This window comes from Orcinus orca, chromosome 6, assembly GCF_937001465.1.
Source record: "Orcinus orca chromosome 6, mOrcOrc1.1, whole genome shotgun sequence".
Lineage (NCBI taxonomy): Eukaryota > Metazoa > Chordata > Mammalia > Artiodactyla > Delphinidae > Orcinus > Orcinus orca.
The window spans coordinates 5,169,408-5,196,937 of record NC_064564.1 but is presented as its reverse complement, the minus strand read 5'-3'; the positions used below and the strand labels follow the sequence as shown (position 1 = coordinate 5,196,937).

At 39.4% G+C, this 27,530-nt stretch overlaps 1 long non-coding RNA gene across 1 annotated transcript; it reads right to left on the bottom strand.

The window, feature by feature from the left end:
• Positions 1-16,454: 16,454 nt before the first annotated feature.
• Positions 16,455-19,197, bottom strand: LOC125964788 (uncharacterized). Its single transcript, XR_007478065.1, has 3 exons — positions 19,157-19,197; positions 17,420-17,490; positions 16,455-16,597 (listed from the first exon to the last, which is right to left on the bottom strand). It is a non-coding gene; the product is annotated as an uncharacterized LOC125964788 (long non-coding RNA).
• Positions 19,198-27,530: the final 8,333 nt, after the last annotated feature.

The following is a 27,530-nucleotide window of genomic DNA, read 5'->3' as shown; positions in this document are numbered from 1 at the left end:
GAAGTAGCAGTTTCCACTGCTGAGACTTCTTTAGATGCAAGTGCTTTTCCAAGTATGAAGATTACTAGCACTACTGCTGTTACTGAGATGAATGAGCCTAAAGACAAAATATTTCACGTTGTGTGTGCAACAGGGTACTTGGAGTAACGTAGTGACATCCCTGAGAGGCCAAGAAAGTGCTGCAGGAAGTCATATTTACTACTACAAATATACTTGTGAATTTTTGCTCATGTTAAGTGTATAACCTGAGAATAGTGGGAATCAGTGTAGGAAGCCTCCTATAATAGTGAAGACTGCTCCCATGGACATGACGCCATGGAAGTGTGCTACTACATAGTATGTATCCTGGAGGACAATGTCCGGGGATGAGTTGGCTGAGATGATTCCTGTCAAACCACCTACTGTAAAAACAAAACTAAAGCCGAAAGCTCATAATATTAGTGAGAGGTCACGTAATATTACCTCCGTGAGGAGTTGCTAATCACCTAAATACTTTTGCTCCTGTAGGGATGGAAGTAATTACGGTAGCTGATGCGAAGTATGCTCACGGGTCGACAGCTATCCCTATGGTAAACATATGATGGGCCCACAAGAGAAATCCTAAAAAGCCAGTGGACGTGACTCAAGCCATTCCCGAATAGCTGAAAGGCACTTTTTGTCCTAAATAGTATGTAATGATATGTGAGATTATAACAAACCCTGGTAGGCCATGAATACAGACTTCAGGGTGACCAAAGAACCAAAACAGGTGTTGGTATAGGATTCGATCTCCTCCTGCAGGGGCAAAGAAAGCAGTGTTTAGGTTTCTATCTCTTAACAGTATGGCAATCCTGGCTGCTCGGGCTGAGAGTGGTAATTATAGTAATATGGCTGTAGCTGGGGAAGATTAAACAAATAATGTGTTTGGTATTGGGATGTGACTGCTGGTTTTATATTAAAGACTCTAGTAATAAAAGTAATAGCACCAAGAATTGAAGAAACCCTGCTCGATGTAAAGGAGAAAATGGTTAGGTCGACAGAGGCTCCTGTGTGGGCCACATTGCTGGCTAGAGTTGAATGTACGGTTCCACTGGTACCAGAACCAGCTTCTACTGTTGGTGATATGAGTAGGAGTAAGAATGATGGGGGAAGTAGTCAAAAGTTTACATGATTTATTCGGGGAAATGCTCTATCAGATGCCCCAGTTATTACTGGCACAAGTCAGCTTTTTTTTTTTCATAGATCTTTATTGGAGTATAACTGCTTCACAATACTGTGTTAGTTTCTGTTGTACACCAAAGTAAATCAGCCATATGCATACATATGTCCCCATATCCCCTCCCTCTAGAGCCTCCCTATCCCACCCCTCTAGGTGGTCACAAAGCACCGAGCTGATCTCCCTGTGCTATGCGGCTGCTTCCCACTAGCTATCTGTTTTACATTTGGTAATGTATATATGTTGATGCTACTCTCACTTCACCCCAGCTTCGCCTTCCAACCCATGTCCTCAAGTCCATTTTCTGTCTACCTCTTTATTCCTGCCCTGCCACTAGGTTCATCAGTACCATTTTTTTTTTTAGATTAGCATATGGTATTTATTTTTCTTTCTGACTTACTTCACTCTGTATGACAGACTCTAGGTCCATCCACCTCACTGCAAATAACTCAATTTCGTTTCTTTTTATGTCTGATGTCCCACTGTATATATGTGCCACATCTTTTTTATCCATTCATCTGTCAGTGGACACTTACACCTTTCTATTTGGTAACTTTATATTCTTTCCCTCCATTCTTCCTTCTGTCTCCGTCACTTGGATTGTGGTTTTGTTATATACTCCAAAAAAGTAGAAATAACATTTATATGCTAGTAGTCCATGTTTATGTAACCTTAAAATTAAGTATATGCACCACTCTTTTTTTTAACATCTTTATTGAAGTATAATTGCTTTACAATGGTGTGTTAGTTTCTGCTTTATAACAAAGTGAATCAGTTATACATATACATACATCCCCATATCTCCCACCTCTTGTGTCTCCCTCCTACCCTCCCTATCCCACCCCTCTAGGTGGTCACAAAGCACTGAGATGATCTCCCTGTGCTATGTGGCTGCTTCCCACTAGCTATCTATTTTACATTTGTAGTGTATATTTGTCCGTGCCACTCTCTCACTTCATCCCAGCTTACCCTTCCCTCTCCCCATGTCCTCAAGTCCATTCTCTACATCTGCGTCTTTATTCCTCTCCTGCCCATAGGTTCTTCAGAACTTTTTTTTTTTTAGATTCCATATATATGTGTTAGCATATGGTATTTGTTTTTCTCTTTCTGACTTACTTCACTCTGTAGGACAGACTCTAGGTCCATCCACCTCACTACAAGTAACTCAGTTTCGTTTCTTTTTATGGCTGAGTAATATTCCATTGTATATATGTGCCACATCTCCTTTAGCCATTCATCCGATGATGGACACTTCCATCATCGGAAGTTGCTTCCATGTCTGGCTATTGTAAATAGTGCTGCAGTGAACATTGTTGTACATGTCTCTTTTTGAGTTATGGTTTTCTCAGGGTATATGCCCAGTAGTGGGATTGCTGGGTCATATGGTAGTTCTACTTTTAGTTTTTTAAGGAACCTCCATACTGTTTTCCATAGTGGTTGTATCACTCTACATTCCTACCAACAGCGCAGGAGGGTTCCCTTTTCACCACACCCTCTCCAGCATTTATTGTTTCTAGATTTTTTGATAATGGCCATTCTGACCGGTGTGAGGTGATACCTCATTGTAGTTTTGATCTGCATTTCTCTAATTATTACTGATGTTGAGCATCTTTCCATATGCCTCTTTGCCATCTCTATGTCTTCCTTGGTGAAATATGTATTTAGGTCTTCTGCCCTTTTTTTTTTTTTTTTTTTTGCGGTACATGGGCCTCTCCGGCCGTTGCAGAGCACAGGCTCCGGACGTGCAGGCTCAGCGGCCACGGCTCACAGGCCTAACCGCTCTGTGGCATGTGGGATCTTCCCGGACTGGGGCACAAACCTGTGTCCCCTGCATCGGCAGGCGGACTCTCAACCACTGTGCCACCAGGAAAGCCCCCCATTTTTTAACTGGATTTTTGTTTTTTTGATATTGAGCTCCATGAGCTATTTGTATATTTTGGAGATTAATCCTTTGTTGTTTCATTTGCAAATATTTTCTCCCATTCTGAGGGTTGTCTTTTTGTCTTGCTTATGTTTTCCTTTGCTATGCAAAAGCTTTTAAGTTTAATTAAGTCCCATTTGTTTATTTTTGTTTTTATTTCTGTTACTCTACAGGTGCATCAAAAAAAGATCTTGCTGTGGTTTATGTCAGAGTGTTTTTCCTATGTTTTCCTCTAAGAGTTTTATAGTGTCTTGTCTTACATTTAAGTCTTTAATCCATCTGGAGTTTTTGTGTATGGTGTTAGGTAGTGTTCTAATTTCATTCTTTTACATGTAGCTGTCCAGTTTTCCCAGCACCACTTACTGAAGAGGCTGTCATTTCTCCATTGTATATTCTTGCCTCCTTTGTCATAAATTAGGTGCCCATATATGTGTGGGTTTATCTCTGGGCTTTCTATCCTGTTCCATTGATCTATATTTCTGTTTTTGTACCAGTACCATACTTGATTACTGCAGGTTTGTAGTGTAATTTCAAGTCGGGGAGCCTGTTCTTCCAGCTCCGTTTTTCTTTCTCAAGGTTGCTTTGGCTATTCGGGGTCTTTTGTGTTTCCATACGAATTGTAAAATTTTTTGTTCTCATTCTGTGAAGAATGCCATTGGTGGTTTGATAGGGATTGCACTGAATCTGTAGATTGCTTTGGGTACTATAGTCATTTTCACAATATTGATTCTTCCAATCCAAGAACATGGTATATTTCTCCATCTGTTTATGTAATCTTTGATTTCTTTCATCAGTGTTTTATAGTTTTCTGACTACAACTCTTTCGCCTCCTTAGGCAGGTTTATTCCTAGATATTTTATTCTTTTTGTTGCAATGTTAAATGGGAGTGTTTTCTTAATTTCTCTTTCTGATTTTTCATTGTTGGTGTATAGGAATGCCAGAGATTTCTGTGCATTAATTTTGTATCCTGCAACTGTACCAAATTCATTGATTAGTTCTAGTAGTTTTCTGGTGGCATCTTTAGGATTTTCTATGTATAGTATCATGTCATCTGCAAGGAGTGACAGTTTTACTTCTTCTCTTCCAATCTGTATTCCTTTTCTTTTTCTTCTTTGATTGCCATGACTAGGACTTCCATAACTATGTTGAATAAGAATGGCGAGACTGGACACCCTTGTCTTGTTCCTGATCTTAGTGGAAATGCTTTCAGTTTTTCACCATTGAGTATGATGCTTGCTGTGGGTCACAAGTCATTTTTCAAACCCTGCAATCATAATGGGTACAACTATAAAGAAAATTATTACACGTGCAGGGACTGCATGACTACATTACAGATTTGGTCATCTCCAAGTAGCGCTCCAGGTTAGCATAGCTCAGGCTGGATTAACAGACTGGAGGTGGTGCCTGCTACTCCAGCTCAAGCACCAGGTAGTAAATATAAAGTGCCGATATCTTTGTGATTTGTAGCAGATAACCAGTTTATGAACGGAGGTAAAATGACTGAGCTAGCACCAGACTGCAAGTCTAAAGACAGAGATTGCCTCCTCTTTGTGGCAAACCCTGTGGTGAATGAACACATTGAATTGCAAATTCAAAAAAGCAGTTCAACTCTGCTGGTGCTTTTCCTGCCTTTTTTTCCTTGAGGGCGGGAGTAGTAGATTGAAGCCAATTGACTAGAGGATTTACCTGTGAACTAACATTTCCTGGGGTGGAAGCTCATCAATCTCATAAGGATTTGGCTTAATTAAAATCTTTGATTTGCATTCAGCTGATATAGGATGGAGTCCTGCAATCCTTATTTTTAGAAACTGGGGCTTCCCTGGTGGTGCAGTGGTTGAGAGTCCACCTGCTGATGCAGGGGACACGGGTTCGTGCCCCGGTCCGGGAAGATCCCACATGCCGCAGAGCGGCTGGGCCCGTTAGCCATGGCCGCTGAGCCTGCGCGTCGGGAGCCTGTGCTCCACATCGGGAGAGGCCACAACAGTGAGAGGCCCGCGTACTGCAAGAAAAAAAAAAAAGAAATTAAGTTGTACTTGTTTAGGGTTTTGAAAGCTCTTGGTCTGAACTACCCTAAATTCCTAATGCAGCATGGATAGAATGGGTATTAAGGGTAGTAACTGAGTGGATATTACAATTAGTAATGATAGGAAGGTTATCTGTTTTGTATGTTCAAATTGTATATTTTTGTGTTGTTTATTGAAGGGAATATAGTTAGTGATGTGGAGTATGTTAGCTGCAAGTAGACATATATGCTGAGTACTGCTATGATTCCTATTAGTGTTGGTAGAATGAGGTTATCATTTTTGTTATTTCTTGGATAATTATTCATCTGGGTAAAAACCCTGATAGTGGTGGGCTACCTCCTAACGATACTATAATGGTGAGGAAAAGGATTGTGATGGGAGGTGTTTTATCTCACGTGTGTGATAATGATACTGTTGTCATACATGACCTGGGCATAAACAGTAAGAAGATAGTGTTGTTATGATATAAATTAGTATGTTTAGGATTGTTATAATTGGAATAAACATTGTGATAGCTGTTATGCATCCTATATGGGCAATTGATGAGGAAGCTCTAATTTTTTCTAGGTGAGTATGGCTAAGTCTGCCTCGGCCTCCAATTATGATTCATAATATCACTATGATTAATAGTATGGTTAGGGTGATGGATGGTGACGTGGTGTAAAACCGAGAGGGGTGCAATTTTGTCACGTAAATAGCATCAGGCCTGCTGTTCATGGAATGCCTTGTGTTACTTCAGGCACTCAGAAGTGAAAGGGGGAAAGTCCTACTTTTGTTACAAGGGCTATCGTTATGATGGTGGATACTGCTGAATGAAAGATTTTTGTAATTCACTGTGTTCCTTGACCAGAGTGTATCAGAGTAATGGTAACAGCCATTATAAGTAGTGTTGACGTGGTGGATTGTTTTAGAGAATATTGTTGGATGCTTCTGTAGCTTACCGGTTCATGTTTTTTATTAGAGTGGGGATACCATTAACCAGCGTGAGCTTGTTACCACAATTATGTTTCATGAGATGATGGGCAGCAGAATGACAGTAAAAGCCATAGAGTTTATCAGTACAGGAAGGATATACGACAGTATTTTGGGGCCATGGGCCTGATAGTTACTTAGAGAACCTTACTGTATAGCATGTGGTGTAACGTGGTGGCATGGGGAACATAAAATTCTTAGGAGTAAGTTCACTTCCAGGAATAAGAGCATTTAAACCTCTGTCATTTTCTCTATCAAAGTAACTCTTGTCAGACATATTTCTTAAGTTTGTGGTGGGTTGCCTGGTATGATGACAAGTAGTGAAACCTCTCATATACATAGGACTAATGTTAGTAGTAAACAATTTTTTATAAGAGACGTGTAAGTTGATCATATCAAAATTATGGGTAGGATGCTCGAATTCATAGAAAGTAGATTGTTAGACGTGTTTTAATGATGACTTGGGCTGTATATAATCCTGGCACGTAGGGGTTGTGAAGTACCTCTAAAAACAGATTGGTGTGGAAATGTTTTTGATAATGAAATTGACATATTCTCTAGGAAGGGCGGGGTGAGTGGGCCTGCTGCGTTTTCTACATTGGAGCCAAACACAGGTTTTGACTCTACTTCTGTTCAATCGCATGGGGCTCCACTGGATTTCTGCTAGTACAGAGATAATCAAATTGAGCGTAGGGGTCAGGAGAAAATTAGTCATACTTGTTCTTGTGTAGTAATTACTGCTGAAAGTGTAAATGATCCACTTATCAGTAGGACTGAGAAGAGAGTAACTGCTAACGTTACTTCGTACTGCCCGTAGAGCTCTAATGAGTATTTTGAATCTGAAGCTCATCCAGATCAGAGCACGGAATAAATGGCTAGGCTTTATATAGCTAATGTAAATAGTATGCCTACATTTATATTAATTAGTGGATAAGATATGGGAAGAGGAATTCACGTTGTGAGAGCCAGGGGTACGGCTAGCATTGGGGCAATAATATATAAATTGATGATGCTGATGGTCATAGTGGTTCTTTAATAAATAATCTGACTGCCTCAGCAACGGTTTGTAATAATCCATAGTGGGTGGTGATTTTGGGCCCTTTCTGGATTTGTATATAGCCTAGGATTTTCCATTCAGTTAATGTAAGGGATGCTATAGCGAGCAAAATTAGGTAATTAGTGAAAGAATGTTGATGATAAACATATTCTTAGGAAGAGGACTTACCTCTGCGGATAAAGTTTAAGTTCTATGCAGTTGCTGGGCTCTGCAAACCCTAACAAACCCTGACTACAGTAGGGTATGATACATTAGTTCAATTGAGATTTTACTATCAATTAGTTTGAAGTCATCTTGTAAAACAGGTCTTATTTCCCTTGTCCATTCATACTGGGAGAAATTTATAATAGACAGAAACCAACCAGGATGACTCCAGTCTGAGCTCCGATCAGATAGGACTTTAATCGTTGAACGAACAGACCATTAATAGCAGTTATACCACTGAAATGTCCTGATCCATCAAGGTCATAAACCCTATTGTCTAGGACTCTAGAATACGATCACACTGTTATCCCTAGTATAACCTGTTCCGTTGATCAGTGTTTTAGAACAACAGGTGATAAAGCATTTTGACTAGTGGTTCTAAATTTTAATCACTGAGAGGTGGTTTTATTCTCCAAGGTCACCCCAACCAAAATTGTTAATCTGTTAACAGCTATGTTATCCCTTAAGGTTCAGGCTTTTTTTTTTTTCTGGATTAATTAATTAGTGCTCCATAGGATTTTCTCCTATTATTCCCACCTCTTCCCGGGAAGGTCAGTTTCACTGATTAAAAGACACGGTAAAACTCACATGTGGCCATTCTTGCAAGTCCAAGTCCTTATTTAGAGAACAAATGACTATGCTACCTTTCCACACTCAGGATCCCATAACAGTTAAAGCGATGTCACTGGGCAGCCAGTGTCTCTAATACGAGAAGTACTAGAGGTAATGTTTTTGGTAAACAGGCAGGAATTATGATTGCCGAGTTCCATTTACTTTTTTAATCTTAAATGCATGCCTGTGCTGGGTTAACAATTGTTTTAATAAGTAATTAGGTATTGGTTTAGTTTTACTTTACTGTTAACTGTCAGTGGATTATAAATTCTGATATAAGCTTATGCAAGGAGAAATATTTCTTGTTACTCATATGAACAGTATTGCTTCTATTAATTGATTAGTCCAGTATTAAATTAACAGTTGATTTATTACTGGTATTAAGGTGACTGTGTGGTTGACCTTGAATGCTTAATGCTTTCTTAACTGGTGGCTGCGTTTAAGCCACCCGTGGTATTGTATATGCTAGTCTCTAGGGAAGGTTGTATTCTGTATCTAAAAAGCTGGACCAGTTTTGAATAACATTTTAAATTACGTTAAAATTATGTGGGTTTTTTTTTTTTTTTTTGCAGTACGCGGGCCTCTCGCTGTTGTGGCCTCTCCTGTTGCGGAGCACAGGCTCCAGACACACGGCTCAGCAGCCATGGCTCACGAGCCCAGATGCTCCACGGCATGTGGGATCTTCCCGGACCGGGGCACGAACCCGTGTCCCCTGCATCGGCAGGCAGACTCTCAACCACTGCGCCACCAGGGAAGCCCAAAATTATGTTTTTAAAGTAATATTTAAAATTGAACTGAAGTTCTTTTCTGAACAATCATCACCAGGCTTATAAGGCTTATTAGCTCTACTCATAAATCTCCCTATTTTGCCATATGGATGGGTTTTTCTTATAAACTTTTCATAAGTAGCTCCTCTGGTTTCAGGGTGTTTAACTTCTTTCATCATTCCCTTATAGAACTTTATCTATAGCACCAGATTTAAATTTCTACCTTCTTATACATAGATGCTAAATGAGTCTTTACTTATGATAGTTGAATTTGGTGGGAGGTTTGGGCTAGTTTTAGTACCAAGTGTTCACGAGGTGTAAAATCTCCTGGGTATAAACTAGGTGCTTTCCTTTAAGCTGCACTTTGATTCATCCAAGCGCACTTTCCAGTATGCTCATCTTGTTAGGACTTGTCTCCTCTTATATATTTAGAACTTATTAATGGGTTATGAAGTTATTGATATTGGAGGGGATGACAGTGTGCATGCTTCATGGCCTGATTCAATTAAGTTCTCTATTCTTTACTATCAAATTCTTTGGTTTTTCATTTCATAAAAACTTTCATATAAATTATGTTCCTGCGGTACAAAATGTAGCCCACTTCTCCTCCTCCCATAGGCTGCACCTTGGCCTCACGTTTTTATGTCTGATAATTTTGCTTACTATTGTTCCTTACCAGGGTTTCCTGAGGATGGCGGTATATAGGGCTGGTGAGGTTTATCAGTTTGTGGATTATAGAACAGGCTACTCTAGAGGAGTAGGAATCACCGTCAAGTTCTTTGACTTCTAGGCTGATGGCAGTCGTATTCTGGTGAATAACTTTTTTGTTGTAATTATTTGAATTTAGGGATAAGCATAGTAGGACATCTTAGCTATCATGTAATCAGAAATGGTAGTCACTCTCATAGTTTACTTTTATTTTCACTATGGCTTTTTACAGCTTAGCTAGGACTTTTAGGGTAATCTTTTAACACACTTCACACTGGATTTCTATTAATATGGGTTAATCTTATGAGCAAGGTGGCTGACATGAAATGCACCAACCCTAAGTAGGTTAATATAACTTACTCAGACTTTCTTTTATGGCTCAACTTTTATCACTGCCGTTTCCCATGGCGATGGAGTTAAAAGCAAGGCATTGTGAGCTACTTTTTAGTGTGCTTGGTGCCTGCTCCTTTTAATATTTTATGATTTAGAGGGTGTTCTCACTGGGGTGCAGACACTTGCACGTGTAATTTTATTAGAAATTAAAAGGCCAGGGCCACACCTATGTGTTTATGGGGTTAGTAAATTCATCTGGGCGTTTACAGTGCTTCACCTTAATTATTAAGCTACAGCAACTGAATAGGACTTCGTGCATATAGGATTTATGTATTTAAGTGACATATTGGTATTCAGTGTAGTAGTTTGGGTTGTGTTAAAATTGGTATTGAAATATTTATTCTTTTGGATTGGGATTGATATATATACACTAGTGATACTATGTATAAAACAGATAAATAATGACAACTACTGTATAGCTCAGGGAACTCTACTCAGTGCTCTGTGGTGGCCTAAGTGGGAAGGACATCCAAAAGAGGGGATATATGTATATGTATGACTGATTCACATTGCTATAGAGTAGAAACTAACACAACATTGTAAAGCAGCTATACTCCAATGAAATACTTTTTTATAAATTTTTAAAATGTACTTTATTTTTTATTTTGTTTGAGGTACATGGCAGATCTAGGGGGTACATGGCAATCAATCTAAGTAATTGGTATTATGAGGAGGCTAGCTTGTAGTTATACTAACTTTGGGTTTTTCAGGTAAGGGCAATATGTTTGTTAAATGAGTTTGTTGACTCACGCAGTTACATGCTTTGCCTTGTTTGGGGGGTCTGTCAGGGCGATCATAGTGTACGAAGTATGAGATTTAGTGGGAGGTGGGAGGGTTTGATTAAGGAAGCTGTTTACCTGAAATGCATGTGTGTATGTACGTGTGTAATTATTCTATGTCCTGTGACCACTGCCTCAGGAACACATTATGGTTGATGATATTGGCAAATAACATTCAATTTAAGCTCAGCTACAAGTTGCTTGACTGTGTTAAGGCCTCTGATGGCCACAGCTGAGTCACAGCAGCCCCCAGAATTAAAAAATACCAAATGCGGGCTTCCCTGGTGGCGCAGTGGTTGAGAGTCCGCCTGCCAATGCAGGGGACACGGATTCGTGCCCTGGTCCAGGAAGATCCCACATGCCACAGAGCGGCTGGGCCCGTGAGCCATGGCCGCTGAGCCTGCACGTCCGGAGCCTGTGCTCCACAACGGGAGAGGCCACAACAGTGAGAGGCCCGCGTACCACGAAAAAAAAAAAAAAAATGCATGAAACCAGTAATGTGAGAGCATAAGCTTATTTGAGCATAAGCTGATTTGACATCTCCATGGAGATGTCTTTTCTTTCATCTTTTAATTCAAGTATAGTTGACTTACAGTGCTGTGCCAATCTCTGCTGTACAGGAGTGACTCAGTTATACAAATATAGATATCTATATCTATCTATGGATATCTATAGATACACATTCTAAAATTTTCTGGGCTGGAAGCTCATCAGTCTAGTAAGGATTGGGCTTAAAATCTTTAATTTGCATTCAATTGATGTAGCACAGAGTCTTGCAATCCTTATTTTTAAGAATTACGTAAATTACACTCGCTTACAATTTTGAAAGCTCTTGGTGTAAACTACCCTAAGTTCCTAGTCCAGCACTGATAGAATGGGTGTTAAGGGTAGTAATTGTGTGGCTACTACGATTAGTAATGATAGGAGGGCTATTTGTTTTGTATGTTCCAACTGTCATTTTGTTTTTATGGGGTTTTTTTGATGGAAATATACTTAGTGATGTATGTTAGCTGCAAGTAGACATATATGCTGAGTAACTGCTATGATGGCTATTAGTGTTTGTTGGTAGAATAATGTTATCATTTTTGTTACCTCTTGGATAATTATTCATTTGGGTAAAATCCCCGATAGTGGCGGGAGACCTCCCCATGATACTATGACGGTGAGGATAAGGGTTGTGATGAAAGGTGTTTTATGTCATGTGTGTGATAATGATAGTGTTGTGGTAGCTAGGCTGGGCATAAATAGGAAGAAGATAGTGTTATTATGATATTGATAAAAGAAATTTTCACATGTTGAGGGACGGGGACATTCTGGCTTATATATGACTTAAATCAGATGCTCACTAAAACAGCCCATTTGTAGCCTATCAAACATACATTGTACACTTGCTGTAAAAAGGAAAGGGCACACTGACCAGAAGTGAAGCATGACCATGATAAAAAATAAAGGTTAAATGCCTCCTTTCCTGGGCTGCCAAGGCCGGTCCTCCTTCGATGGCACTCCCTTCCCAGGTGCCCAGGCCATACTTACTCTCTGTGTACGTGTTTTTGGTTTTGTTTTTTTTTTCTTGAAGTCTTGAAGGAATGTATCCCTGACCTGTTTAATGCTCTTTGTTCTGACAAGATATACAACTGTACTGAAAACCGTGCTTCTCTGGAGCAGTGTTTCAGAGCTGTCAGAGAGGCTGTCTCCCTGGCTTTGGTCCTCCGTCTGGCTCTACGAAAACTCTTTTCTGTTTCTATTCTAGATTGATGATCGTCACTGACAAAACTTGGCGCAGGGCTTCCCTGGTGGCGCAGTGGTTGGGAGTCCGCCTGCCGATGCAGGGGACGGAGGTCCGTGCCCCGGTCCGGGAGGATCCCACATGCCGCGGAGCGGCTGGGCCCGTGAGCCATGGCCGCTGAGCCTGCGTGTCCAGAGCCTGTGCTCCGCGACAGGAGAGGCCACAGCGGTGAGAGGCCCGTGTACCGCAAAAAAAAAAAAAAAAAAAAAACTTGGCGCAGCTGGCAGGATAGCAGATGAACCCACCTGAGGTCACCTGGAGTCTACTGTGGACCAGCGCTCGGGACCAAGCATGGGCCCTTGAGCCCTTCTGGCTTCGGGGCATCCTTCAGGTGATTCGGTGAGTTCTTCCTCATAATCAGATCTCCTTGTATTAAGTGACGCTCCACGCCTTTTATTTGAGCTGTCATCTTAAAGACTTGGAGTCTTAAAGGGTACCAGTACATTTCCTAGGTGAAGAGGTTCCTAGGCAGAGGATCCAGGGAATTTCTAAGCAGGAAGGCCTGGAAGGAATTTGAGTGAACTGGGTTGGCTGACTTTAAAATATATATATATATATATATATATATATATATATGGCTTAAAATTGGAAGATTAAATTTGTAATTTATAATAAAATGAAGCTAAAAGAAAGCAGGAAATTAGAGCTCCTAGAGCCTACTGGCTCCCACTGGCACTCGGTGGGCTTCTACAAATGGTATGGAGCTAGTACTTGCAAATACTTATCCAACACTGAAAGAGCCCGGATGGAACTTTTTTTGACATTAAAACTGAAGTTTACATGCACGATTAAAGAAAGCTGGCTTAGTAAAACATCTTTTCAAAATTCTGACAGACACTGAGAGAAAAAAGTACTCCTAGGAGAAAATTTGAAGCTGTACTCTTATCATGTCCTTGAAATGCAAACACAGCCCACATTGCTTGAGACTGCAGCCTTGGCTCAATTACTGCAATGTAAAACTGAAGGGGAAAAAAAGGCATTTTAAAACTCAAGCAGGAAAACTATGAGATCTCTTTGTCTATCTGGATGTAAGTATGCCTATGTGTATGTTATGTTTCTTCCTCCAGATGATATTATCAAAATGAATTTGTGAAAGAGCTCTATTTTACTGAGTTAAGTATAAGCACTTAAAAATCAAATATTTCTAAATATAACAAAAAAACCCAAATTTTAAAAGGATCATGTGACCTAGGATTAATCTTCAATAAATGAAAAGTTGTTGGGGACTAATGCAGACATGTCTTTAGAGTCATCAACATTAGGTATAATATTTTATTTGGTACCTAGGTTTACTAAATGTCAGTGAGTTCATGTTATCTCTGTTACAAAAATCTGTCAAGAAAATTAACTTGGTATGATGATATATTCATCACTGATGAAATAGAGATAAATGCGATAAAAGTTTTTAGGTGAAGTCTTTAAAGATGATTGTTATGGTATCACTACCTAAAAATAGTTTCTCCAGATTTTTGGTAACTTGAAACTTTAGAGTTTTGCTAAATTAAATGATGGGAACTCACTGACTATCCAGATCATTTCCAATTAAGATAAAAATACACATTCATTGCTAAGCATGTCTAAATTTACCTAATTTGCATTACTGGAGAAAAACTAAAGATGTTTAGGTTTACTGGACACATGTCTTATACCACATTTGGAAAAGAAATCATGCTGTGAGAAAATGTATGCTTCTAGAGGTCGTGGAATATGTTTGTAAGCCTGCCAATCAGGAAATGCGAATGTGACAGACAGTTCACAATTGCTTGTTTCTTAGTTTTCATTATGGATTAAGGTTTTTAAGGGTTAAAACTTATAACATATATGTAATTAAATTTGTAGAAATAATTAGGTAAACATTTCACTCAAAGAAAATAAGAGGTGTGTTTTCAGTAAAAGGATTGAATAAAGGAAAAGTGATTGATACTGTAATGAAGTGTCTCAAAGAGAGAGATTTAATTATGCTTATTTGGTTTATTATTAAGTTTCAAGGAAAACATTGTCAAATGTTCTAGAAATTATATGAAATTCCTGGAAATCTTTTATGTCCTGACATAAAATGTTCTCTGTCATCAAAATTGAGTCTCCCAGTAAAGGGACTACTGGACCCAAGTTTTAGGGAAATGCCCCTTCATGCCAAGGCAACAACAACAGGAGGATTATGGCACAAGTAGATAAAGGCCATTCTGCTTCTACAAAATATCAACCCCTCCTTGTCAGACTTTTGCCATCCTGATATCCCTGTAACATGGCGACAGTCTGCTCCTAAATCAGAAAAATTAAGATGGGTTAATAACAGCTGTGAATTAAACAGTCAGGGTTACGGGAAACCCAAGACAGCCGCTCAGCTCTTCCCGGCCCCCTGGCAAACCCCATTTTTATTCGCTGGGTTAAAGCCTTCCATTGCTGCCTCACAATAAAAAAGAAATGGTTATAAAATGTGCTTTCCACCTGCGTATACTTTCCACACTCTCCAGTGATCAAAGCATCCACCGCACAAATCCTACAAGACTTTAACAAAAATCTCTCAAACTTCTTAAAAGTATCACTGTCACTATCACCCTCAATCATCAGGCAAGGTCAACAAAACTAAAGGAAAAACTAGACTCAAGCAGAACAAAACTTAATTACATGGGATTGAGTGAACTGATAAATATGATTATGGTTTTTATGCCTTTTAGTCTGAAATATTACTGGCTTTTAATCTTTGCTTTCCAGATAAAAGGGAACCTTTTCCCTTAAGCTAATTTTTTGGTAAATTATAACCTTTGTAAGAATCGAAGCATTTATCTTTTCTCCCTGATTCCTCCTTAATTTGGAATCTCTTAGGTGCCTAGCAGACTTTCCAGGTGAATAAGGAAGGCCACTTTCTGTAAGAACCTCAAGATACTCTGGAAATTGAGAAGAGAGGAATCCACCTAAATCTGCAGGTATTGCAGGTTGAACCTAATGTCACGGCTTTCCTGGCCTTGAGAGGCCTTTTAAAAGTTCAAACTGAGATCCCTTAGGAAAAGTTCCAATAAATATAAATTTAAAAGAGCCTATACGATCAGTTACACCTATGCAAATAGTGAGGCCAACTGTATTGAAACCAGACTTCTTTTGCAGAAAAATTAGTCTTAATTTGACTATGTTTGGTCAAAATGAGGATAATTTAGAAAAATTAAGTATCAATAGTATACCTTTGCAGATATTGAGGTTTTATATATCCTGAGGTTTTGTGTTTACAACCTACATTCAAGGTGATGCTTTGTTATGTTATGTTATTGTAAAGTTTAATTAAATTATTAAAAGGATAGTTGAAGCTTGTTTCTGAATCTGATTACTGTGATTTATCTTTGGATGAAGACCAGATGCTCCATGACCTGCACCTTGAGATTGTGCAGACTGGTAAAAGACATCATCTGAAGGACTATTTCCAACCTAAATGGAAGGACCCACCTTTATCAGGTACTCTTAACTAGCTCATGCACAGTGAAACTGAAGGGAATGAACTCTTGAACTCATTTCCCACCTAACAAGGGTCTCTGCATTGGACTGGTCTACAGAGGGGACTGCTCACCTCGAACTTACCTTAAAACAACCATCGAGCCAGGACGAGAAGAGGAAGACAACAGTGATGACAGACAGCTGACCCAAGAATCGGTGCCAGGCCTGTAAGATCCATCCTACTAGTTCTATTGAACTGTCTACCAAATGTTTGTCTCCCTATCCAAATTGAAAGTTACTGTTTTACTTCTAGCTATACTTTTGCCCCAATATTCAGGATGGAAAGAAAATTCTTTCTTTAGTAAAGCTCTCACCAAGCACAGCTACTGGGCTAGGCCCTCAAAATACCTATCCCTGACTTTTCAGATGTTCCTAATGTGACCACTCACCCAGACCAACCTCCCTCTGACCGAAACTTTCAAGTTTAAACTCTTTAACATATTAATATGTCCATCCCTTGTCTGATACTATCTTCGGTCCTTAGGGACTGAGCACAACTTACCCAAGGACCCCCTCCCTCTGTCCCTTAATTGACAAATAGCAGGTTTATGTTTAGTAGGACATTATGATACCCCATTGTCTATACCTCAGGAAATAGATGAACCTCCTTTCTCTCTTCTTTATGGAGTCAAGCAATCTATGTTAGCAAGATACCAAGATACCCGTGGCAAAATCTTTGGGGAATCTTGGTTCCTAATGCAGGAGTGAACAAAGGAGTGAACAAATGCAGGAGTGAACAAAGATATGATCAGAAATTTACCAGCCACCGTTAGTCAAATAGCCAAAGAGATGGCAGCACTACAGACATCCCTAAATCTCTTAGCCCAATCAGTATCAGATAACCAGGTCGCCTTAGATTCTCTACTGGCTCAACAAGCAGGTGTTTGTGCTACTGCTCTTACTGCTTGTTGCGCTTTCATCAACACCTCTGGAGAAGTTGAGACACGCCTAGAAAGAATTTCCCAAGAGGCAAAATGGTTACAAGATGTAAGAAAAACTGACCCTTTAGATTACCTGTTTAAATTGGGAGATTGGGATTGACATATATACACTAATATGTATAAAACAGATAACTAATAAGAACCTGCTATATAGTACAGGGAACTCCACTGTACAGTAGAAACTAACCCAACATTGTAAAACAACTATATACCCCAATAATAAAATAAATAAATTACCTGTTTAGTTGGCACCCCTCAGAAAGAGACAGTTTTTTTCACTCTGCTTCACAGATGATTACTACTTCATAATATGTATTATCATTTCTTTCCTATCAAGCTACTCATGACATGTGTCACTGCTTGAAGTCTAATGCTACCAGCATACGGACATTGTTTGTGTGACAATTCAATACGACTGATAATACATGTAGCCTACAGCATTCCTCCCTGTCAGCACATACCTATGTGTTTGTCCACTATGTTTAATTCATTAACACCCAATGTGGACCGTTGTTCCTCAGAAGGATATTTAGCCCCAAGGTAAGACATAATCTATAAATGCTGTGGCTATTACCTTAAATAGTAGGATGATTCCAGTGTTTCATATTTCTAGGAAGGTGTAAGATCCGTAATACAGGCCTTGACCTACATGGATAAACAAGCAAATAAAGAATATGGAAGTTCCGTTTGCATATAAATATCAGATAGTTAATCTGTAGTTTACATATTGATAGATATGTATTGCTAGGAATGAACCTGTTAAGATTTGTACAATTTAACAGATATCAAGCAGGGAACGAAAATTTCATCATGATGAGATATGTGATGGGGCTGGTAGATCAATAAATGCGTTAACAATTTTTAATAATGGGTGGGACTTTTGAATGTTGGTCATTACAGTGTTCCTACAGTTGAAATACAGTAATTTTTCATGGCATTGGCTATGGTTACCTTTTATGTGAGAATAATAATGACATACATTGCATTCATTTTAAGTACTATTTTTGTAGTTCGATTTGTTAGTTTTTCTTCAAAACCTTCACAAATTTATGGTGGGCTTGGGTTGTGAGTGGTATAGTAATAAATTTTGGTGGATTGTTGTGCTCAATGGTTTTTAACATTTATTTAAGGGCAATGTTACTACTTTTCAGTTATATAACAACTATTTCTACTGAGCAGTATCCTGAGGTTTGAGATTCTAATAAGATCCCCTTAGGTATATTTCTTTCATAGTATGATGGAAATGCAAATTAAAGCCACAATGTGACATTCATTCACATACAATAAATGGTTATAATCAAGAACAAACCAATAAAAATCATGGCAACAACGTAGAGAAGTTGGAACCCTTACACATTGCTTGTGGAAATGTAAAATGGTGCAGACCATATGTTAAATAGTGTGGCATTTCCTCAAAAAGATGAAAACACAACGAGATTTGGGTTTAAGACCTGCACTCCTAGATATATCCCACAAAGAATTGAAACAGGTGTTCAAACAAAAACTTGTACATGAATATTCATGGCAGCATTGTTGACACTGGCCCAATGGTAGAAACGAAACAATCTGAATAGCCATCAGTGGATGAATGGATAAGCAAAAGAGGGCAGATCTACAAACTTCCATATTATTCTGCCATATACAGAAATAGAGTAAAATGGTGCAGCAGCTGTGGAAAACAGTATGGCAGTCTGTCAAAATCTTAAACATAAATTAATGCATGATCCGTGAGTTCCACTTCAGGGAATATACATAAGAGGTTTGAAAGCAGGGGGTGAAACAGATACTTGTACACCTGTATTCATAGCAGCATTACTCACACTGGCCAGAAGGTGGAAGCAACCCAAGTGTCCATGGATAGATGAATTATATTATTCAACCTTAAAAACTAAGGAAAATCAGACACATGCTACAACAAAAATAAGCTTTAAAGTCATTCTGCTAAGTAAAATAACCTGGTCACAAAAGAATAGCTATATGATCCACTTCTATGAGGTATCCAGAGAAGTGAAATTCAGAGACAGAAAGCAGAATGGGGTTGACAAGGGTTGAAGAGAGCTGGTGTTTAATGGATGCAGTTTCACTTGGAAAAATGAAAATATACAGGAGATAGATGGTGAGGATACTTGTACAACAATGTGAATGTGGTTAATGCCATAGAACTGTATGCTTAAAATCGTTTAGTCAATATTATGTTCAATAGGTTTAATCACAATGGAAAATGTGAATGAAGTACTGATACATGTTACAACATGCATGAACACTGAAAACATCCCAAAGCAATAGAAAAGGCCACCCAGATCATACTTACCTTGTGTGCTTTAAATCCATCAAGGTTGTGAAAGTGAGGCAACTTCTTTAAGAACATTTTCATGCTTTGGGCCAGATGGTGAAAGTTGAACTGAGCCTGTGGATTGGATTAGAAGATAAAAACCGTAATGATTTTCATTTGGGAGCTATGTGGGTGTTCCCTGGAAGAGTGTCCCTTTTGGGATAAAACACACTGGAAGTTGTCATTGAAATTGGCATATGTGGAATATCAGTGATGCCTGGAGAATCTGAATTTACAGATTAAGAGTACATTTACTGCTACTACAAGTTTTCTGTATGTTTGAAATTACTGGAAGGTAAATAACTTTTCAAAACAACCATGTCAATACCATGCCAGAAAAGCAGAGAGGACATCAAATTTCATTATAGGGGACAAGCCCTACCCAGATCCAGTTCACCCGAAGTGGTGAAGCTAATTGCTGTTGTAAGAGTCCACCTGTTATTAAGAGGCACCACAGGAAGATTATATTCAGAACCACTATGTTTTGGGTGCTGCATATGACCTGGGATATAGTAGAAACAATGGGATCTTTGAATTACAATTTTCCACAACAAACCACCAAAAAAACTGTTACAGGTAATAAATGAATTTAGTAAAGTTGCATGACACAAAAGCAATCAGTTGAGTTTCTATACACTAATAAAGAAGTATCAGAAAGAAAAATTACGAAAATAATTCCATTTACAATTGCATCAAAAAGAACAAAATACCTAGATATAAATTTAACCAAAGACATGAAAGGCCTGCACACTGACACTATAAGACACTGATACAGAAATTGAAGAAGAAACAAATAGAAAAACATTCCGTGGTCCAGCACTGGAAGAATATTGTTAAAACGTTACCTAGCCAAAGCAGTGTACACATTCAATTCAATCTCTAACAAAATTAAAGTGGCATTTTCCACAGAAACAGAACAATCCTATCATTTGTGTGGAACCAAAACAGACCCCAAGCAGCCAAAGTGATCCTAAGAAAGGAGAACAGGCTGGAGTCGTGTGGCTCCCTAACTTCAAACTACACGGCAAAGCTACAGGAACCAAAAACAGTGTGGAATTGGCACAGAAACAGGCAGATGCACCAGTGAACAGGACAGAGCGCCCAGAAATAACCCACACATATGTGGTCAGTTAATTTACCACAAAGTTGCCGAGGACACACAGTGGGGAAAGTCTCCTCAATAAATGATGCCGAGAAAACTTGATACTGTCTGCACCACACAAAAACGACCTAAAACCCACACTTTACCACATCAAGCCCTTCCTCTGCTGGGTCCTCTGAAAATGGAACCCCCTCAGCAGTCAGCCACAAACAGGAAGCTTCTCCCCACTTTTTTTTTCACCTTCTACCCCCATGGTGGTACCTCCCAGACACTGGGTTCCTGTTGCGTGGATGAGGTCCAGTGTCATCTAGAAGGTGAAGGTCCAGTATGTCCTGAGGAGATTGAACTTCTGTCTGTGTCGACTCAGCCGGGCATTGTCCAGAAGCCAAAGCCCTGGCAAGACCTGAGAGGACCAGGCTCCTGTCAGCAGCAGCAGGAGCCAAGTCTGAGCATGGAATCAAGTCCCCCAGCTGAGCTCGCAGGAGCCTCAAAAGTGAGAGGCGAACTTGGCTCTGCCAGCTGGTATATGCAGGCCTTGTCGCTTACAGTCCACTGGAGGCTCTGCTCCCAGCTGGCAGGTCTGATGAATCCACTAAATTTGAACATTCAAACTGAAATGGAGGCAAAAATCCCATGACAAGCCGCAAACGGAAAGAAAAATATTTGCAAACTACTTATCTGATAAAGGATTTGTATTCAAATTATACCAAGAACTCTAGAACAAACAACCCCATTAAAAATGGGTCAATGTCTGGATGGAGACCTGGCCAAAGAAGAGGTACAGATAGTAAATAGGCATACAAAAATGTGCTCAACAACTTATACCCTTAGGGAATGACAACTTACAACAACAATGAGATAGCATTAACCTGCTGACCTCCAAAGAAAGGATACCACCGACTGATGGGGGATGAGGGGCAATGGAAACTGCCCTTCACTGCTGCTGAAATGACTGCACAGCAAAGTTAAACAAATCTCACCTGAGGAGCCCTCGTCCTGCCTCCAGCATTTAAGACAGCTGCTCTCAACAACTAGGTCCAAACAAAACAAGGATGCAATTAAGCACAGCACCTCTAGTCATAATGGCTAACAACTTAAAGACATCAGTATGTCCTTCAGTACATGAACGCATAAGCAAACTGCGGTACATCCACGTCAGGGGAGCAAACGATGCCACCCCAAAAATCTGTTTGGCGTAAGGCTTACTTTGGCCTGATTGTTTAAAAAAAGAAGACACAATTTCTGAAAACCAAGTCAAGTTTTCCCTTTTGTGAGGGAAATTTACGTTCATAAGGGAAATCTCCATTTAAAAGGCTGTCTCCCCTCTCTGTACCAGGAATAGAAGGATGACTAAATCTCAAGAAACTTATCAAAGGAGAAGGCCTACTTAAGTCTGCAGAACAAATAAACACTTGTTTTCCTCTGTTTCTAAACGAAGATGTTACTTAAGGTGATGGCTTGGGCCATTTCAGGGACTTACCTTTCCCATGCATGTAGGAGGTACAAATGCTATTAAACTTCTCTTTGTTTTTCTCGTGATAATCTTTTATTACAAGGGGTAGGGCTGTTTTCAACCAAGAACCTAGGAGGGTAGAGGGAAAATTATTTTTCCTCCTATACACGTGCTTCAGAATACTACTCAGAAGTAGGAAGGAATAAACCATCAACCCATACAAAAAACATGGGTGAATCATACACATATATTGCTAAATGAAAAAATCCAATCTGAGGAGGCTACACACTGTATGACCCCATTTCTATGACATTCTGGAACTAGTAAAATAAAGATGGGAAAAAGTTATGGGTAGGGGTTGAAATGTCCCATGTGATACTTTAGTGATGGAGACCTGCCCCTATGTGTTTGCCTAAATACATAAATATTTACAGCCCAACAAATAAATCATAACATACTCAAATCTAGTTATTCAGGATGTGAGAGTGTCACAGGATGAATACAGAATGTGACAAAGAATCTGATTTAGAAATGTCTGAAAAAAACTCAGTGTTGGTGGTGGGACAAAATGGGCTGACCTAAGTAACTATGGAAAAGAATAGAACTGGAGAGCAAAGGCAAAAGGTACCATCTGTAAATACTGGACTCTATAAGTTCTTTCCCATGGGGGTAGGAGCTAACAATACTGAAACTACCACATCTGTAATCTGGAATGGAGCAAACAATGAATTCAGTATATGACAGAAGTGGAAGCCAGGTATCTTACATTTGGGGTCGGAAGGTACATATAAACAAAGGCAGAAGGTTACAATTTGCATTTAACAATGGATAGAGTAGACTTCCTCAATTTGAAAACCTTTTGTGCATCAAAAGGTGATATCCAGAGAGAGAAAACACAACCCACAGAATGGAAGAAGATATTTGCACATAACATATCTGACAAAAGCCTGTTTTTCAGAATACATCAAGAATGTTTACAAATCAGCATAAAGATAACCCAAATTTTAAAAAGGAAAAGGACTTGAATAGACCCTTCTCCAGACAACAAATACAAACAGTCAACAAACACATGAAAATCTGGCAAACATCAGTAGTCGTGATGGAAATGCAAATTAATACCATAATCCAGTACTCCTCACACACAATGGAATGGTTATAATCAAAAAACAGAAAATACCAAATGTTGGCAGTGATGTAGAGAAGCTGGAACCCTTAAACTTTGCTTGGGGAAATGGAAAATGGTGCAGCCTATGTTTACAATATTTTGGCATTTCCTCAAAAAGATAAAAAATACAATTATATGATTTAACAACTCCACTCCTGTTTGAGCAGGTGTTCAAACAGAACACCACTCTGAACAGGTGTTCAAAGAGAAACTATTACATGAATACTCACAGCAACACTATTCACATTGGCCAAAAGGTAGAAACAATTGAAACGGCCATCAAAGGGTGAATGGATAAACAAAATGGGTAGATCCATAAACTGTCCTGTTATCCTGCTATATACAGGAATAAAGTAATATGTTGGTGCTACTGTAGAAAAGCATAATGGTAATTCCTCAAAAATTTAAACAGAGTTAATGTATGATCTTTCAGTTCCACTTCAGTGTATGTACAGATATTTGTACAAACATATTCATAGCAACATTATTCACAATGCTGCCAAGAGGTGGAAGCAACCCACATGTCCATTTGACAGATGAATGAATAAATACAATGGATATAATTCAGCCTTTAAATCTAAAGTAATTCTCACACATGCTACAATGTGGATGAACCTTGACATCACCATAAGTCAATCACAGAAGGACAAATATTGTACGATTCCACTTACATAAGGTATCCAGAGAAGTCAAATTCAGAGACAAAAAGAATGTCTTCGCCAGGAGCTGAGGGCAGTTAGTTAACGCATACAGTTTCCCTTGAGAAAAATGAGAAGCTCTGGAGATAGACTGTGAGGATATTTGTACAACAATGTGAGGCAGTTAATGCCACAGAATTTTACACTTAAAATGTTTAAATGGTAAATGTCATGTTACATATTTTTAATCACAGTGAAGAGAAATGAATGAATTACTGATGTATGTTACAACATGGATGAATATTGACAACATCCTTAGTGAAAAAAGCCATACAGAGGGCTTCCCTGGTGGCACAGTGGTTGAGAGTCCGCCTGCTGATACAGGGGACGCGGGTTCGTGCCCCGGTCCGGGAAGATCCCACATGCCGCGGGGCAGCTGGGCCTGTAAGCCATGGCCGCTGAGCCTGCGCGTCCGGAGCCTATGCTCCGCAATGGCGGGAGAGGCCACAACAGTGAGAGGCCCGCATACCGCAAAAAAAAAAAGCCATACAGTAAAGGCCACCCAGATCACATGCTCATCTTGTGCACCTTAAATCCATTAAGACTGTCAAAATAAGGGAAAATCTCAGTAATAGTTTCAGAAAAAGACAGCTGGATCACAATGGAAAAAGTCCATTTCAAACAGCTGGGACAGCTGATGAAAGCTGAAATGCGCTTGTGGATTAAATTGTAATGTGGGAACCATATAATTTCTTCATGTTGGGGGTTATGTGATGGTTCTCAGGGAGAGTATCCCTGTTTGGGGTAAAACACACTGACGTATTTTGTGGGAAGTGGCAAATGTGAATACTTCTTACTGTTATGGTAAGTTTTCTGTAACTATGTCTATACCATGCCAGAAAAGCAGAAAAGACATCAAACTTTGTTATAAACGCCAAGATTTACACAGATCCAGTTCAACCAAAGCTGTGATGGTAACTGGCCTCTCAGGAGTCCACATGGTATTAAGAGACACAGGGAGAAGATTACATGAGGAGCCACCATGTCTTGGGTGCTGTGTATGACCTGGGATACAGCAGAAACACAGGGATCTTAGAATTACAATTTCCTCACATCACACACACAAAAATTTGTCACAGTAAAATTCAGTGAAGTTGCAGAATAAAATATCAATATACAAAAATCAGCTGAGTTTCTATACACTAATATCAAACCACCAAAAGGGGAAATAAAACAATCCCATTTATAATTGCATCAAAAAGAACAAAATACCAAGGAACAAATTTAACCAAGGACATGAAAGACTTGTACTGGGAAAACTATAATGCACTGATAGAAAATCTGAAGACACAAATAAATGGAAAACTATTCCATACTCACAGACTGGAAGAAGTACTATTATTAAAATGCCCATTCTACCCAAAGCCGTTTACAGATTCAATGCAATCCCAATCAAATTTCCAATGGCATTTTTCATAAAAATAGAAATAAAATTCCTAACATTTGTATGGAACCACAAAGGACCTTGAACAGCCAAAGCGATCCTGAGAAGAACATAGCTGGAGGCTTCTCCTCCCTGACTCCAGACTGTATCACGGAGCTGTAGTAACCACAGCAGTGTGGTAACTGGCACAAACACAGACCAGAGCAACAGAACAGAGCCCACAAATAAACCCATGTGTGTATGGTTAGTTAATTCATGACAGTGGTGTTGCAGGAAGGGGGACCCCTACCAGGGCCCAAGAGTGGGCTCTTGTCTAACACTCAGAAATGAACTGTCCAAGGAGACACACGTGCTGACAAAGCAAGAGACGTCATTGGGAAGGGGCGCCCGGGCAGAGAGCAGCGGGGTAAGGGAGCCCAGGAGGACTGCTGTCCACGTGGCTCTGTCTCGGGTTTTATGGTCATGGGGTTAGTTTCCGGGTTGTCTCTGGCCAATCAGCTTGCCTGGCTCATATTTGGTCCAACTCAGGGTCCTTCCTGGTGGCACACGCATCTCAGCCAAGATGGATTCCACAAGGATTCTGGGAGGTTGGCAGGATATATTATGGGCTGGTGTCCCCTCCCTCCTTTTGGCCCTCCCGAATTCTCCCAGTTAGTTTTCGATGGCAGCATCATGTTCCTTATCAGGACCTTCTGTCGTGAGACAACTCATGCAAGTGGTTATCATGGTGTGTGGCCAAGGTGGGAGGTTTCGGTCAATGATTTCCTTACAATGGGGCCCAGAACAGACAACAGAGAAAGGACAGTCCCATCAGTTAAAGGTGCTGAGAAAACTAAACACCACCCTCCAAATAATTAATTAGAAACCATATGGAATGAAATGAATATAGACACAAACTTAACAACTTACACAAAAACTCACTCAAAATTGTCCATAGACAAACTTAAATTACAAACTATAAAAATTCTAGAACAAAACAAAATCTCTCAACACATGACCTTGGGCCTGGTGATGAATTTTAACACCAAAACCCAATCTATGCAAGAAAAAAAAATAGTAATGTGGACTTCATAAAATTAGAAATTTCTACTCTGTGACAGACCTTATTCAGAAAACCAAAAGACAAACCACAAATTGGGAGAAAAATATTTGCAAAACACATACGTAATAAAGGATCTGTACTCAAATTGTACCAAAAACTCTAGAACAAAAAACACCATTAAAAATGTGTAAAGACCGGAACAGACTCCTAACGAAAGAAGACATACAGAGTGTAAATATGCATACAGAAAAGTACTCAACATCATATACCATTAGGGAAACACAAATTAAAACAATGGGATGGCCCTGAACACCTATTCGAACTGCTGAACTGCAAAAAATGACCATATCAATTGTTGGAGGGGGAAGAACAGGAAGGTCTCCTTGGCTGGTAGAGTACAGGCACAGTCCCTTTAGAAGACAGTTGGCAGGTTTTTTTTCAAAAACTAAACAAGTCTCCCCATAGGATCCAACAATCAGACCTCAGTATTTAGCCAATTGCTCTGAAAAACTGTGCTCAGACAAAAACTAGCATAAAATTATGTACATCAGCTCTATTCGTAATGGCTAAAAGCTTAAAGATATTAGGATGTCCTGTAGATGAATGCATAAGCAAATTGAGGCACCCACATGTCAGGGGAGCAGAATATGGACCCCAATATATGTTTGACATAAGGATTATTTGGGGCCAATTAATTTTTAAAACTTGCAAACACCAGAGAATACCTGTAAACCCATAAGAAGTTGCCTTTTCATTGTGTCCAAACAGGATCCACAGGAGTCAGACTCAGAATGTGGAGAAGCTTCAAGAAAGTTTAACCAAATTTTTTTGTTTTCATTTTTTAGGTATGTACAAAGAGATATACAATTTTACAAACTGTCACAAATGACTTAAAAAGCTCTGTCAATAAAAAGCAAAGTGGTATAAAAAAAAAGTTGCCTTTTTATGAGGGAAATTTACATTTACTAGGGAAATCTCCACTTGTAAAGGTGTCTCCCTCTCTGTACCAGTAAGTGAAGGCTAAATAAATCTCAAGAAATTCTTGTCAGTGAAAAAGGCCTGACCTAAATCTGCACACCAGCCATAACCATGTTTACTGTGCTTTGCCTGATAACCCCCATTACTGGCTACTTTCCTCCCTTGACATTTTCCTTTTGTTTTTAGCTGAAGAGAACATTTAAGGTGATGGCTTGGGCCACTTCAGGGAGTTATTCAGTTTTCCTGGGTATCTACCGTATATACCAGAGATATACAAGTTATTAAATTCCTGATTTTTTCTCCTGTTAATCTTCCTTTTATTACGGGGGGGACTCCCAACCAAGAACAAAGAAGAATAGAGGGAAAATTATTTTTCCTCTCATACAATTTAGCAATAGAAAGAAAGAAACCATTAACCCATGCTAAGACAAGGACCTGTATATTGCTAAGCCTGTAAAATAAAATACATGGCCTTAAAGAATCACAGGTTGTTCTAGGGTAGAGGTAAAATAAGTAGACAGACTGTCATGA